The 16,482-nt window shown below is 45.5% G+C and overlaps 1 protein-coding gene across 1 annotated transcript in view; it reads right to left on the bottom strand.

Moving 5' to 3' along the window:
• The window catches only part of FAM102A (family with sequence similarity 102 member A), a 770,447-nt gene that overhangs the window by 229,195 nt on the left and 524,770 nt on the right, over positions 1–16,482 (bottom strand). The window lies entirely within an intron of this gene.

The raw sequence follows: 16,482 nt of genomic DNA, 5'->3' as shown, positions 1-16,482 counted from the left end.
CTTGTACCAGCCTTCATGAAAAAGTACAGTTTTGTACCTACCATAAATGTAGATGTTCGAGTGCTGATACAGCTGCAGTCATAACAGATAGGTTCTCCTGCCGTCAGGCGGGTCCTCGGTCGGCTGAATTCCAAAGTCTAGGTCCAGCGTCGGTTGTTGTCACTTCTTCCCTGACGTCAGTGTGACAGGGGTATAAAAGCACCAGCCGATGCCATTTTCTTCAGTTTTTCTTGCCCCAGATGGCAGGTGCCCCCCGAAGGAAGGCAATACATAAATTTGTGTAATAAAGCAATGCCATATAATCAAAATACAGTAGTTGCAAGCAAATACACCATAAATGAATACCCCAATCAGGTTGTATGAGGAGGTGTTAGCCAATAGGCCTGTCCCAAGAGGGGAAGGAGGGAGGGAAACCTGGACTGCAGCTGTATTAGCACTCAAACATCTACATTTATGGCAGGTACAAAACTGTACTATGTTCAGCGTGCATACAGCTGCAGTCATAACAGATGGGTAGAATCCCAAAGCTAAGAAAGGGGTGGTAGGCACTAGGTGGAACTAGGAGGAGCCAGGATGCCCTGCAAGACTGCAGTGGCAAAGCCTGCTCTAGGTTTGGAGTATAATGGTAGGTGGTAGTGCTTGGAGAAGATATGCACAGAACTCCAAGTGGCTGCTTCCAAAATATCTTTGGTAGGAACCCCTCTGAGGAAAGCTGCAGAGGTAGCTGTGGTCCTTGTGGAGTGAGATCTGATGCCTGCAGGTACAGTTTTTCCATGAAAAGAGTAACAAAAGCGTATGCAGTGGGCTATCCATTTTGAGACTGTCTGTTTGGAAATTGGCTTCCCTTGAGCTCCTATAGCATAGGACACAAAGAGCTGTTCTGATTTTCTGAAAGGCTTTGTTCTGTCCAAATAATAACGCAGTTGTCTGTGGATGTCCAAGGAATGTAGTAATCTCTCCCCTTTGTTTTGAGGATTAGGATAAAAGGTAGGTAAGTGTATAGCCTGATTCAAAGCTACCCTGAATACCACTTTTGGCATAAAGGACGGGTTGGTTCGTAAGGAAACTCTGTCCTGGTGGAAGATGATAAAAGGCTGCACAGCCATGAGGGCTTGTAATTTCGATACCCTACGAGCTGAGGTAATAGTCAGAAGGAAAGCTGTTTTCCAGGACAAATATTGCAAATCTGTTGAGGCAGCTAGCTCAAAAGGAGGCAAGGTCAGCTTTTCTAGAATGAAATTGAGGTCCCAAGCAGGTACTGGTTGTTTCCTGGGGGGGGGGGGGGTTATATTCTTAGCCCCTCTGAGGAACTGTCTTAAGAGGGGGTGAGAGAATAAAGGTGGATCAGTGTTGTATTCTGCAGAAATGGCTGAGGCATGGATTTTGATGGAGGAGAATGAAAGTCCACTGCTTAGCAGCTCAGCTAGATACTGTAATATTTGAGGTAAATTCAGTTTTCCAGGATTCTGGCCCTTTTTATCATTCCAGGCACAAAACCGTTTCCATTTTGCGGAGTAAGCTTTTCTAGTAGACGGCCTTCTGGACTCCTAAATGATATCCTGCACCTCCTTGGAGAGTAGGGTCTGTTGTGATGTTAAGGAATCTTCCATGCAGCCAGATTGAGTGTTTTCAGCTGACTGTGAAGAGTCTTGAAGCTGTGCTGAGTCAGAAGAAGAGGCATTAGAGGAAGGGTCCATGGTGGGGAATGCGTCAGGCTCCTCAGGAGTGGGTACCAGTGTTGTCTTGGCCAGTCTGGAGCAATGAGAGTCATCTTTGGTCTGTCTGCTCTGGTTTTTAATAGAACTTTGGGCAGCAGAGGAAGAGGTGGGAAGGCATAAACTGTCATTGTTGTCCAACTGAAAGAGAGAGCGTCCACTCTCCAGGCCTTTGGATGAAAAGTCCTTGAGCAGAATTTTGTCAATTGGTGATTTTTGTGGGAGGCAAAGAGATCTATGTCTGGCCTTCCCCATGCTTGAATTATCTCTGTAAAAACTTGAGGATGCAACTTCCATTCATGTGGATCTGTCATATTTCTGCTTAGGTTGTCTGCCAGCGTGTTTTCCTTGCCTGGCAAGTACTGTGCTTGAAGTTCGATTTGTAATTCCAGAGCCATGTTCCAAAAAGTGACATGGCCAGCCTGCATAGGGGGTATGAATGGGTTCCTCCCTGTTTGTTTATGTACCACATTACTGTGGTGTTGTCTGTCCTTATCAATAGTTGACCTGGATGCAGAAGGTCTTTGAAAGCTATAATAGCATTTATTGCTGCTAGCATTTCCTTTTGATTGATGTGAAGGTGCTTTTCTTTTTGGGACCATTCGCCCTGGATGCACCGATCTGTCATGTGCACCCCCCAGGCGTAGTCCGAGGCGTCTGTTGTGATGACTTGAGTTGCTTGAGGCTTGCAGAATGGGGGACCTGTGTTTGTTTGGCATGCTTGAGCCCACCACAGAAATTCCTTTTGAAGACATGGAATTAGTGGTATTATTGTTTCCATACTGTGGCTGTGTTGAGACCATAGGTTTTTCAGGTACCATTGAAGTTTCCTCATATGCAGCTATGCACATGGGATTAGTAGGATGCAAGATGCCATGAATCCCAGAGCCTGCAGGATTTTCCTTGCAGTCAGCCTGGTGAAATTTGCTAGTGTTCTGAAGTATTGAGTTAGTTGCCCCTGCTTCTCTGGCGTGAGGTAGGCCATCTGGGTGTTTGTGTCCAAGTTGGCACCCAGGAAAATTATTTCCCGAGAGAGTATTAGCCTTGATTTCTTTTTGTTGACTGTGTATCCCAGAAAATTCAACAACATTATTACATAAGCCAGATGTTTCAGAAGTATGTGCTTGCTGTCCGCTTGGATCAGGCAGTCGTCCAAATATGGGTATATTTGTATCCCTTGAAGTCTGCAGTAGGCAATTACTGATGCCAGGCATTTTGTGAATACTCTGGGTGCAGTAGATAAGCCAAAGGGCAATGCAGAGAATTGATAATGGGTTGAATCTGCAAGAAATCTGAGGTATCTTCCGCAATTTTGTCTGATTGGGACATGCAGGTATGCCTCCTTGAGGTCCAATGTTACCAGCCAAGACTCCTTGCCCAGCATGGGAAGAAGCTGCTGTAAAGTGAGCATCTTGAATTTTGGTACGAGTAAAAATGTGTTTAGGACAGATAGGTCCAAAATAGGTCTCCAATCTTTTCCCTTCCTTGGTACCAGGAATAGTCTGGAATAAAAACCTTGACCTTGTTCGTGAGTAGGTACCTCTTGAATAGCTTTTATGTCCATGAGATCTGAAATTTGTCTTTGTGCCTCTGCCCTTTGATTGTGTGGCAGGTTTGGCATGCCTCTCATTTTTGGAAGGGTGTGAAAATGGAATCTGTAGCCTCTGTTTATAATGTCCAGGATCCATTTGTCTTTTGTGACAATATGCCAATTTTTTGAAAATAATGCCAGTTTTCCGCCTAAGGGTGCTGCCATTTGAGCCTTGCTTGGCATGCAAAGGGGAAAGTCATTGGGCTTGCTTTCTGAATGGTTGCAAACTATCCTCACCACCTCTTTGTGTAGGAGCTTGCCATTGTCTGCCACTAAACGATCCTTGAGATTGCCCTCTGCCCCTCGGGCACCTGCATCTACCTCTTTGTGGTCTGTCCATGGCTGGAAAGGACCAATTTTTGGAAGGTCAATTTCTACTGAAATGTGGAGGTTGTACCTGTAGAAAATCTTTCACTGTTTGCATTGATTTAGCCTTTTCCTCCATTTTCTTTAATACCTCCTCAGCTTTAACACCAAATAATACATCCTTTTGAAGAGGGGCATCTAGTAATTTAGCCTTGACATGATCTGGTAAGGTTTGTTCCTTGAGCCAGGCATGTCTGCGTATCACTGATCCTGTAACAGCAGCTCTACATGAGGCCTCTAGAGCATTAAAACCACATTGCAAGGTATGTTTACCCACTTGTTCTGCACTATGCATCAAATCCTGCAACTCCTTCAAGTCTGGTTGTTCAGGTTGTGACATTTTACTTCTCAATTGTGATAACAGAAACTGTTGGTACTTTAGCATATGGAACTGGCAGTTTAATGCCCTCATGGTTAAGGTGGCCGTGGTATATACCTTTTTTCCCTACCTTTCTAAGGATCTGGAATCTCTCTCGGAAGGTAATGGATTTTTAGCAGTGGAGGCCTTAATTCCCTTGGGGCCCTGTGAGATAGTTTCTGGGTCAGCCGCATGGCTTTTGTATAAAAATTGGTGTGAGTCAGGAACCCGGTAGTACTTGTCAGGCTTGACTGGGGCTGGAGGTAAAGAATCCAGGTTAAGGCAGGCCTCCGAGTACACATCATCTAGTATGTCTAAGACAGGAGGTATAGCCAGAGGCCTGTGCTGAGGTAGCAAGAGAAAATCCCTAAGCCTTTTCTTGGAATCTGAGTACTCTTGGCCTTCCCAGTGGAAGTGTTCCCTTAAGGTATGCAAGGTTTCCCCAAATGAGTAATCCTCTGGGGGGGAGACAGAGGGAATGGACTCCTCTGCATCAGAATCTTCAAAAGGGGAGTAAGAATGTTCCTGTTCATCAGAGTGCTCTGAAATAATGGAGGCCTGGTCAGAGGAGGGGGATTCTTCCTCCACTCTGGGCCTTTTGTCCGGGGGGAGGGGGGTTGAGAGCCCCTGATAAGAGTAATAATTAAATCCTCAGCCATTTTAAGCATCTGTTTTTAGGCATGGGGCCTGGAGAAGGGCCCTGTGTAGCTTGTCTCTTAGAATGCATGGCTGCTTTAGACTTAGCGAAAGCCTTGATGGACAAAGAAGAGGAAGGTCTGAAGACACCTTGAGAGGAGGCAGACCTGTCTACATTTTGAGATTCACCACCAAGAGTGGCTTCGGTATCTGTAGTCTGTGTGTGGGCCGAGGAGCCTGCGACCTCGGGCACAGAAGACACCGCCAATGAAGTGTCATCGGTAGTCAGGGGCTGCGTAGGCGCCTCGCTGAGAACCGGACCACCTGTGGTTGGCTTTGGCGTGGTGTCGGTAGAGGCCGCGGACCTCGTGTGTCGGTCCTTATCTTTGAGTTTTTTAGACAAAACTGGAGTCGGAGTATCCGGCGACATAATATAGTTAAATTTTTTGCCAAAATAATGCTGGACGAACTCTGCCCGATGCTTAATGGTGCGTTTGTTGAATGTAGCACAAAAACGACAGACCGAGACGTCGTGGTCTAGGCCTAAGCAAGGAATACAGAGGGAATGAAAATCCTTATGCGGTATTTGCTTCCCACATGAAATACAATTATTAACTTTGTCTGACATCGGTCTGAGGCAAGAAAAGTTTCCCCAATGGGGTACTTAGCTTTCAAGAAGACTTCGGTTGCAAAATTTTCGTAATTTCAGGAGCTCACCGACTGGCACTTGCGAACTGCTTCTGCTTTGGGCACCGCGCAGCAAGAAAGACTGAAGAAAATGGCGTTGGCTGGTTCTTTTATACCCCTGTCGCATTGACATCAGGGAAGAAGCGAAGACAACCGACGCCGGACCTAGACTTTGGAATTCGGCCGACCGAGGACCCACCTGACGGCAGGAGAACCCATCTGTTATGACTGCAGCTGTATGCACGATGAACATCAAGGACAGATGTCGGAGTTGTTGACATTTCTCTATCTCCACCTTCGACAGACAATTCAAACTTTCATTCATTTAAGAATGGTTCCTACAAGTAAACTGTGCTGTACTGCAAACAGGAAAGACTCTTCTTAGATGATGGTGACCCCAAGTGACTGCAGTCAAAATAAAGCCTAGACTACTGCCACCAACAGACATTCCTGGACAGAAGTCACTAGAGGCCATACCCAGGTAGGGAACACAGCAGAACTGCACTGATGGAGGTCCTGCAAAACAAGAAGTGACACTCTGGTAAAGTCCCTAAGACAGATGGAAAGGCAAATTGCATTAGAAAGTGCTGCCTCCCCAAATACCTAACAAACTACCTATGTAAAGGGAGGGAGCCTCCTCTAAGGTACTCAGATGGCAAAATGTCAACATGCACTTTAATTATGTTTACTGGCTCCATTCAAAGGCTACACTACAGTGTGAATTGTGACCATGAGAAACTTTTCATAACTGATGTGAAAGATGAAGACACTTCTGACTTGCTGGGTACTGAAAAAATTTGAGTAGAAGACAGTGCCTCACTTCTACATTGGAAAAGTCTTTAAGGCCCTCTTGACTAGTAATGACTGAGAAAGCATCTGCAAACTTAGGCACCAACTGCTACTAGCATGAAAGCCAAGAATGAGCTGCAGGAGGCAACTCCAGAACATGGCCTTGAAGATGTTTAGAATCCATCTGTCCTTGATGATGGCCCTCCAAGCTGGGTGAACTCAAACAAGTGTTGTACTACAGGTGCCACTTAACTGAAAAATTCAGAACTAATCAGTGAACAGAAAGAAAGAAATTTTCTCAAGACATGCCGTCATTTGATTGGGATGGCAGTGTAGTCCGGAACTTGTCAGGTCTCCTCTGTTGCTTGATTGCTTTCTTTCGCCTAAACTATTGGAGCTTAACAGGAATACACTTGGACAGGATTTTATGAAAACTGACTCATCCATCTTCTAGGGGTTCTCAATGATCTTCTGTGAGGGAATAGTACACCCCTTAATGGGTAGCCTGACACGCTTCTTTAAAGAAAAAGGACAATCTAATCCATGCTGCTCTGTGAAGGCAGGTATTGGTGGTTGTTTGTCTCAGACATCAAGTAGGCCACATGGGACCTTAACAATATCTGCCATTAAAGTTGCTCTCTATAGTTTCTGATATCCATCTGGGAAGCACTGATAGTTTTTCCCTGGCTTAATCTACCAGCCAAGTCTGGAAATTAAACATATATGGAACAAGTCAATGGCCGGAAGAGCAAAAGTGGAAGAAATGTGCATTACTTTACAAAACCAGTCCTTTATCTTTGATCCTATTTACAGGAATAGTGGTCAAACATGGAATTTCTCAGACATACGTTGAGCAGAAAAAAATGGCATGGGATTCTGCTTTGGTATGCCTGGTAAGAAGGGAAGCGCATTTGAGGAATGGATGACAGAAATGCTATATACTTTTGGGCACTGAAAGACTCAGAAAACTAGCTGGTTCCAACCAGTAAATGGTTACTCCTAATGAAAGCTCCAGAAATGGAACAGCTCAGGCTTTGTGAGATGTCTTTAAGGGAAAAATAAGGGGCAAATGGTCACTCTAGCATGGAGATCCTCAGTCTGAGGGCTTTACCAAGCCTGAGAAAATCAGACAGAAAACCAGCAGTGAAGGTAGGCTCGCTATACTTGTCAATCGCTACCTATGTCCTATCAGTCATGGCTATGAAAATGGAAACTGAATGGAAGGGACATCTCCACCTCTGACTAGCCACTCTGACCAACTTCTGCACTGGCTTGCAATGGGAGGAGAAAAGTAGCAGAAGCTGTGAATGTAACTGAAAATCAGCACAGTGACAGCTGTGTGCACGGCAGTGAAACAAATACCAAGGATGATGAGAGGGGGTAAGAGTTCAGTGCCATGGCTAGCCCTGGCACTAAACCAGACTGTATGGGATGCTCTTACTCACTTAGAAAGCCATTCTCCACCTAATGCTGAGCAGGCTGTCAAAATCCACTGTGACATATCGGAAGAGGCAAGTGCCCAAGACAGAGGTGCAGGAGGACCTGTGAGGAACCATATCAACCAGTGACAGAGCTACATCTCATGGAGCCTCTACCTCTAAGCCCATAAGGCAAGCCACCAGAAAATCCAATATTGTAGTCATTGGAGACTCCATTGCGAGACACACTGATGTCCCTCTTACCAGGCTGAGTAAGGAGAAAGTCACGGTCAGTTGCTTATCAGAGGCTGGAATCTGCCACATTACGCAGGGACTTAAGCCACTGGACCACAATTACCAATGCGACTCAGTCACAGTCCATGTGGGAGTAAATGACTTGAGAGGTACCTCCCTAGACTATATGAAGAAAGACATCATGGAGCTCTCAGAATATGTTTCTCAGGCTGGTATGAGCCTAGCATTGAGCAGCATTTTACCTTCTCCAAGATGATGTCACAATACAAACAAAAGATGATTGACTTTAATAATTGGCTTAATTTCTGGTGACATTCTAAGGTGGTGCAATATTTGTCAGCATGGAAGGACATGGTCAACAGACCACACTGCTGTGCCAGGGATGGTCTGCACCTCTCCCCTCTAGGCTTTCAAATATTAGCTAAAACATTGTCTTCTCCCATAATGCCATTTTTAGGCAATGCCAATCTGAAAGCACTTGCAACATAGCAAATCAAAATCAAGAAAATCTAAAGGTATTACCGCTCAGTGCTAGAAGTCTAAACAAAAAACTCCACTCCCTAGAAGCTGTCTTTACCCTAGAGAATGCTGATATCTGTGTGGTCACTGAGGCATGGTTTAAAGAAGAGGAGACCACACCAACAGTGCAAGGTTATAATACCTTCCACACATTTAGGCCAGCTACTTCACTGGCAGGGAGTAAAGGTGTAGGTGTCTCTATTTACATCAAAGACAAATATACTTCAAGGCTGGTCAAACAGGAAAATCCACTTGAGCTGCTCCATCTTCAAATCACCATAGGCAAAATCCAATACCATTTCCTTGAAAGCTATAGGTCCCCCCTCTATGACCCAGGAAACCCATACCATGTATTTAAACTTATTAGAAACACTAACCATCTAAACCAATACCATATTCATGAGTGACATTAATTACCTCACTATTAACTGGGAATCCTATAGAACACCACACATATATGCACAGAGATTCCTGGATTTTGTAAACACAAACTCCGTGGCCATTTAGTCAATACACCAACCAGGGCTGCAGTCATACTGGATCTGGTCCTCACTAATGTGGCAGAGTGCTGCACACCCCTACTGTAATGCTTTCCCTAGTAAGGTCAGACCACAAAATGGTCTCCTTTTAAGTAAAAATAAAACCTGGACCCCCAGCTAAACCTGGACTATTCAGGAACTATTCTAAAGGGAAACCTGGCAAAATTTCAAGCTGCCATAAACCCTGAGAACACTGCTGCCTATGCAGAACTGTTCACAGAAACCCTGTGCAAGCATGTTAATAGCTGCACAGAGGCAGCTGTACCCACCAGGAAGAAGTACAGAACTAACTTAAAAACAAGCCACCCTGGTGGAATCACAAAATCAATAGTTTGTATAAGAGGATGAACAAAATCATGGCAAAAATTAGGAGGCAGCAGGATAAAAGCACTCTCATCAAATTAAACAAACAGCTCAGAGGACAAATAAAGTCTACCCAAGCCAAACTGGAAGTAAGTTTGACATCCCAGGCCAAGAACAACCATATAGCATTCTTTCGCTATGTCTGCAACCTCAAAGGCAATACACAACTGTGTGCAGAGCTAATTTTAAATGGAGCCATCTATATTGAGCCACAAGATATAGCACACCTCCTGGCTGATAAATTCAGCTTCAACTTTACCCCTCTCCCCCCTCAACCTTCCCCTCAGGAAATATCATCAAATATACCTCCCCCTACTATCCTAGGGAACAGGTCCTTAATGCTCTCTCTTAAGACCAAGAACACTGCATCAATGGGCCCAGACTATATCACTGGATTCCTTCTAAATAGCATGAAATGTGACCTATCAGGGTCATTATTTAACTGTAGAGCCCAAACAAGTTTTGGGCCTCATGAATAGAGAAAGGCAACAGTCACCCCTCTGCACAATGGTGGGCCATCTACAAACCCTGGAGACTACAGACCCATAAGTTTCATTAGTCTTATATGTAAAGCCATGGAAAGAATCAAACAGATAATCAATAAAAATAAAGTAAACCTCTAGACACCGGACCCAACCCAGTCTGGGTTTGTTAAGGGCAGACCATGCCTACTCAACCTGGTGGACTTCTTTGAGAAGGTCACCAAAGCAATGGATGAGGGCAAAATCATTGACTCTGCCTACCTTGACCTGGCCAAGGCATGTGACACAATGGCCCACTTGGGCATTGTTGACAAACTCAAGAGGTTAGGTACAAACCTGTATGTCACCTGGTGGACAGCCAACTGTCTCACAGACAGGACCCAGGAAGTTAGAATTGGGGAGTCCATCTCTACAAGGAGGCCAGTCACATGTGGAGTCCCATCTGGGATCAGTCCTTGAACCGCTCCTTTTTGACATTAACTTCTCAGAAGTCAAGGCCAATGTCAGTAGTCTCTGGCTGACTAAATTTGCAAATGATTGCAAAATAGGAGCTGTCATTGAATCTCACACTGACACAATTGTTCTCCAGGAGGGGCTGACACAGTCATACACCTGGTGTCAGAGCCATGGACTAAAAAAGTAAATGCCAATAAATGCATAATAGTAACCTTTGTGAAGTCATCCAACCCTGACAGCTATCATATTGACAACACTCTCCTTAGAGTAGGGACACACATAGATAGTAATCTAACCTTTGACCATCATGTGTCTACAGTGGTGAGGAAATCATTCTATGTTGTGCAACTTATAAACAAAGGTAAGGCATCTAAGTCCAAGGAAGTCATTGTTCCACTATATTTGGCATTCATCAGACCTATCACAGAGTAAAACGCCCCCTTTGATATGTACCGAACCAGGCATATACAACAACTGGAATGTCCACAGAGGTTCCTCACAAAAACAATACAGGGCATAAGTAAAATGCCCTATACAGACCGCCACAAGGCCCTATCCCTGTATTCTGTCTCCTATAGGCTTTTGAGGGAGATCTATGCCTGGTATACAGGGCACTGTCAGACCCCACTCTGATGGACCTCCTGCATATCCACAAAACAAACAGCACCAGAATTATCCATTCTAATGACTTAAACAGATCCTGCTAGACAGATAGGTATGTATCCCAGAGACTACCACATCTATGGAACAGACTCCCCCATCCATGTGAAGCAGAGTTCCTCCCTAACCCAATTCCAGTGCAACTTGGAAAATTGGATGGGAAAAGTACAGTTTTGTACCTACCATAAATGTAGATGTCTGATAGATATGCAACTGCAGTCCTGACATATGGGTTGTCCTGCCTCAGGCAGCCCCTCGGTCGGCCGGATTCCAAAGTCTGGGTCCGGCGTCAGCTGATGTCGCCTCCTCCCCGACGTCAGAGTGGCTGGAGTATAAAGGCATCTGCCGACACCATCTTCTTCAGTGTTTCTTGCCCCAGATGCCAGGTGCCCTCCAAGGAAGGCTAAATTTTGTGAATGGATAAGCAAAAAGTTCCAGACATGCACAATAGTAATAAACAGATGCACCATAAAAGATATCCCCAGCTAAAATACAGAGGGGGAATGGACCCAAGCAAAAAACAGAGGGGTACGAGGGAGGGAAACTCTGACTGCAGTTGCATATCTATCGGACATCTACATTTATGGTAGGTACAAAACTGTACTATGTCCTTCAAGAATGCAACTGCAGTCCTGACATATGCGTTGAATACTATAGCCAAGCTGGGGGTGGTAGGATCTAAGCAAGGGATGGTGTAGCTAAAAGACCCTGCAGGACTGCAGAAGCAAAGCCTGCTCGGGATCTGGAGTATAAAGGCAGGTTGTAGTGTTTGGTAAATGTATGCACGGAGCTCCATGTAGCAGCCTCTAAAATGTCCTTTGTAGCCACTCCTCTTAGAAAGGCTGTGGATGTGGCTATAGCTCTGGTTGAGTGTGGCCTAATATTGGCTGGCACACCCTTTCCATGGAAGGAATAACAGAATCTGATGCAGTGTCCAATCCATTTTGAAATTGTTTGTTTGGAGACTGCCTTTCCTTGCACTCCGGCAGCATAGGCTACAAATAGTTGGTCAGACTTCCTGGTGGTCTTTGTTCTGTCCAAGTAGTAGCGTAATTGCCTGTGTATGTCTAAAGTATGCAGCAGCCTTTCCCCTTTATTTTGAGGCTTGGGAAAGAAAGTAGGCAGGTGAATTGCTTGATTTAGAGACACCCAGGATATCACTTTTGGCACGAATGAAGGATTGGTCTTTAGAGAAACTCTGTCCTGATGAAAAATGAGAAAGGGAGGTACTGCCATGAGGGCCTGTATCTCCGAGACTCTTCTTGCTGAGGTAACTGCGAACAGGAAGACCGTTTTCCAGGAGAGAAATTGCATCTCTGAAGATGCTGCTGGTTCAAAAGGAGGAAGAGTTCATTTTTCTAAGACGTAGTTGAGGTCCCATGCAGGAAGTGCTGGTTTTCTGAGAGGTTTGATATTCTTTATCCCTCTTAGAAACTGTCTTAGCAATGGATGCGAAAACACAGGTTGATCACAGTTGTAATTTGCTGAGATTGCTGAAGCGTGAATTTTAATGGAAGAATAGGAGAGGCCGCTATGAAACATTTCTGCCAAGTATTCTAATATCTGAGGTATGGTCATCACTGATGCATCCTGGCCCTTTTCGGCATTCCAGATGATGAATCTCTTCCACTTGGCCGAATAGGTTTTTCTGGTGGAAGGTCTGCGTGCTTCCAGCAAAATTTCCTGAACTTTTTTGGAGAGGGGGACATGGGTCAAAGTCATGGAACCCTCCAAGCTGTCAATTGTAATGTTTGCAGGTTTTGGTGAACAGTTCTGTAATTGTGTTGAGTCAGGAGCAGAGGCCATTAGGGCAAGGGCCACGGTTTGGTGTGAGTTATGCTCAGTAGCAATGCTGCCTCGGCCAGTCTGGAGCTATCAATTTTCCTTTTGGTTGCTTTGCTTTGATCTTCAGTAACACCTTTGTCAGTAATGGTAGAGGAGGGAATACATAGATTTTTAGGGTATTCCAGCTGAAGGAGAGAGCATCCGTTCTCCAGGCTAGAGGATGGTGTGTCCTTGAGCAGAACCTGTCCAGGTGGTGATTGAGATGAGAAGCAAAGAGATCCATATCCGGTCTTCCCCATGCAGTTGTTATTTGTGAGAAGATGTGTGGATGCAGCATCCATTCGTGTGGATCCACGAAATTTCTGCTCAACCTGTCCGCCAGAACATTGTCCTTGCCCGGAACAAACTGGGATTGCAAATGGATGTTCAGTTTCAGGGACTTTTCCCAAAGAGCCATTGTTAGTCTGCAGAGAGGATACGAGTGAGTGCCTCCTTGTTTGTTTATATACCACATGACAGTGGTGTTGTCTGTCCTTATTAGAAGATGGCCTTGTTGAAGAGATTTTCCAAAGGCTTCTATTGCATGCATCACTGCCAACATCTCTTTTTGATTTATGTGCAGAGGCATTTCCGTGAGAGTCCATTGACCTTGAATGCATCTGTCCTCCATGTGTGCGCCCCATCCATGATCTGAGGCGTCTGTTGTTATGGTTTGACTTGCTTGAACTTTGTTGAAAGGCATGCCTTGGTTTGAATGGCTTGCTTGAGCCCACCACAAAAATTCCCTTTGCAGGCATGGAATGAGTGGTATTACGTCTTCTAGGTTGTGGCTGTGTTGAGACCATAAGTGTTTTAGATACCATTGTAGCTTTCTCATGTGTAGTCTTGCCAGAGGAATCAGAAGAATGCAAGATGCCATGAAACCCAGGGCCTGCAGGATCTTCCTTGCAGTCAGCTGGGTAAGTTTTGCTAGGCTTTTGAAGTAATCTGGTAAATGCTGTTGTTTCTCCTCTGTGAGGAAAGCCATTTGTGATTGTGTGTCCAAGCTTTGCTCTTAGGAAAATAATCTCTTGGGATGGCAATAGTCTTGATTTTTGAATGTTGACTGTGTATCCCAAAGCCTGTAGCAACTGAATGACATAGTCCAAGTTTTTTATCAAGGTTTGTTTGCTGTCTGCTTGTATGAGGCAGTCGTCCAGGTAAGGATATATTTGAATCCCCTGGAGTCTGCAATGTGCAACTACTGATGCCAGGCATTTCGTGAATACTTTGGGCGCAGTAGATAAGCCAAACGGCAATGCTGAGAATTGATAATGCTCTGTTCCTGCAAGAAATCTGAGGTATCTTCTGCAACTGTGTCTGATTGGGACATGCAGGTATGCCTCCTTGAGGTCCAGAGTAACCAGCCAAGACCCCTTGCCCAGCATGGGAAGGAGTTGCTGTAACGTCAGCATTTTGAATTTTGGCACAATGAGAAAGGTGTTTAGAACAGACAAGTCCAGTATAGGCCTCCATTGTTTTTCTTTTCTTGGAACAAGGAACAGTCTTGAATAGAATCCCTGGCCTTGTTCCTGAGGAGGAACCTTTTCTATAGCTTTTATTTGTAACAGCTTTGAAACTTGTAAGAGAGCCTCTGCCCTTTGATTTTGTGGCAGGTTTGGCATGCCTTGTTTCGTTGGTAAGGTGTGGAAGTGGAACCTGTAACCTCTGTCTATTATGTCCAGAATCCATTTGTCCTTGGTTAAAATGTGCCAGTTCTTTGAGAATAAGGATAATTTTCTGCCTAGAGGTGCTTGTCTTTGAGCCTTGGTCGGCGGAGTGAAAGTCAAGTCATTGTGATTGTCCCTGTGGTGCAGCTGAACTCCCTGCGCCACTTCTCTGATTTGGTGGTTGCCATTGGCAGCCCCTGTAGGAGCCTCTGTATTGCCCTCTACCTCGAGCACGCCTGTTTTTTCCTCTTTGAAACTTGTCTGAGTCTGGAAAGGACCAATTCTTTGAAGGCCAATTTCTGCTGAATCTGGGAGGCTGAACCTGGAGAAAATCCTTGACAGTCTGTACTGATTTTGCCTTTTCCTCAATGGACTTCAACACATCCTGTGCATTAGTACCGAAAAGCTTCTGTTTTTCCAGAGGTGCATCCAGGAGCTTAACTTTAACATGGTCTGGCAGTGGCTGTTCTTTCAACCAAGCATGTCTACGATAACGCCCCTGTCATGGCTGCCCTACATGAAGCTTCCAATGCATCATAACCACACTGAAGAAAATGATTGCTAACCTGTTGAGTATTATGAACCAAATCCTGCAATGCCTTTCTATCTATAGGCTCAGGAGACGCTAACTTTTTCTGCAAATCATCCATTAAGTAATCCTGGTACTGAAACATATGAAAAAGGCAGTTGAGTGACCTCATGGCAAGGGTGGAAGAGGTATAAACTTTTTTGCCCCATCTCTCTAGGGACCTAGCTTCCCTGTCAGCGGGCAGAGGGTTTTTGGCCGAGGAAGTAGCCACTCCTTTGGGGCCCTGTGAAATAGTTTCTAGATCCATAGAGTGGGCCTTAAAGAGATGCTTATGGGTTTCAGGGACCCTGTAATATCTGTCAGGCTTGACAGGAGCAGGAGGGAGAGAGTCAGGCGAAGCACTGTAGTCTGAGTATACATCATCAAGGACATCCAACACTGGAGGAATAGCTAAAGGTCTGTGTTGGGGTAGCTTAAGGAAGGTACATAGCCTTTTCCTGGAGTCAGAAAATTCCTGACCCTGCCACTGAAAATGTTCTCTCATGGAGTGGAGAACTTCACCAAAAGAAATATCCTCTGGAGGGGAGGCAGAGGGAATTGAATCCTCAGCATCCGAGTCCTCATAGGCCTGGAAGGATTCTTCCTGAGTATCTGATTGCTCTGAATCCTCAGAGGCTTCATCCAAAGAGAGGGTGTCTGTCTGCTCAGTTCTATGCCTTTTATCTGCAGGCGGCTGAGAACCTCTGTCTGGGTGCGGCTGAGAACCCCTGATAAGAGAGATTAGATCTGCAGCAAGAGTCATGATCTGTCTATCAGAAGAGGGGCCCTGAGAAGAAGATTTAGGATGGGCCTTGGCCTGGCTGGCAGCCTTAGCACGTGCAAAGACCTTGATGGACATGGATACCGGAGGCCTAGCTGCCCCACGTGCAGGGGTAACCCTGTCCACAGGAATGGTGTCGGGTAAATCTAGAGCTTTGGTTTCTGGAGGAAAATCAACAACCAGCACGGTTGAAATCTCCGGGACCGAAGAACGCGTTAAAGGGGTGTCGTCGGCCTGGGGCGGTTGAATTATCGCTTCCGAAGGGACCGATGCACTCGCAGAGGGCTTAGGCGTGGTATCGGTGGACAATGCAGGCCGAGGATGTCGGTCCCGGTCCTTGCGTTTTTTGGTAGATTGTGCTGTCAGTTGTTCCGACGGCATGATATGAGCGAAAGATTCGCCAAAAAAGTCTTCTGCAAATTCTGCCCGGCGCCTGAGTGTGCGCTTATTAAAGCAAGCACAGGCAGCACAGGCTGAGACGTCGTGGTCTGGGCCCAGGCAAGGGAGGCAGTACGAATGGAAGTCCTTATGAGGTATTTGTTTACCACAAGACAAACAATTATTAACTTTTTCAATTTTTTCTGACATCGGCTGAGGCAAGAAAAAATGTTCCCTAACGTGGTACTTAGCTTTTAGATGACTTCGGTAACTGAAAATACAGGAGCTGACCGACCGGCACTTGCGAACTGCTTCGGGCACTGCGCGGCAAGAAAGACTGAAGAAGATGGCGTCGGCAGATGCCTTTATACTCCAGCCACTCTGACGTCGGGGAGGAGGCGACATCAGCCGACACCGGACCCAGACT

This window comes from Protopterus annectens, chromosome 16.part0, assembly GCF_019279795.1.
Source record: "Protopterus annectens isolate FY-2018-M chromosome 16.part0, PAN1.0, whole genome shotgun sequence".
NCBI classification, from domain to species: Eukaryota; Metazoa; Chordata; order Ceratodontiformes; family Protopteridae; genus Protopterus; species Protopterus annectens.
The sequence above is the reverse complement of the archived record's forward strand: the minus strand, read 5'-3'. Positions and strand labels throughout refer to the sequence as shown.